We start from the raw sequence: 385 nt of genomic DNA on the forward strand, positions 1-385 counted from the left end.
ACTGTGAGGTGTGGGCTCAATACATCCCTGTCCCACAGCATCCACAGTAGGATCCTCAGTGGCCGGTGGTGTCTCCTGAGCCTGGGGCTCTGGGACAGCCACATCCCCTGGTGCCGGTGGGTCGCCTGGAGCAGAAACCCCCACAACATCCCATGGGATGGCATCGGGAGCAGGCTGCCCGACCACGGGTGATGTGCCAGAAAGCTCTTCTAGGGTGACCGGGCTGGCAGCACATGAGACGCCCTCACCCAGCACCACCACGGTACGGCACCGTGCCGCCGGCCGGTCCTCCCAGCCACAGGCAAACAGCAAGTCCAGGTCACCCGGCTGCAGGATGGCTGCCGGTGCCTCCCCGTGAGTGACAGCCCCCTCCCTGGGGGGCCCC

This window comes from Cariama cristata, unplaced genomic scaffold (assembly GCF_000690535.1).
Source record: "Cariama cristata isolate BGI_N322 unplaced genomic scaffold, ASM69053v1 scaffold26831, whole genome shotgun sequence".
NCBI classification, from domain to species: Eukaryota; Metazoa; Chordata; class Aves; order Cariamiformes; family Cariamidae; genus Cariama; species Cariama cristata.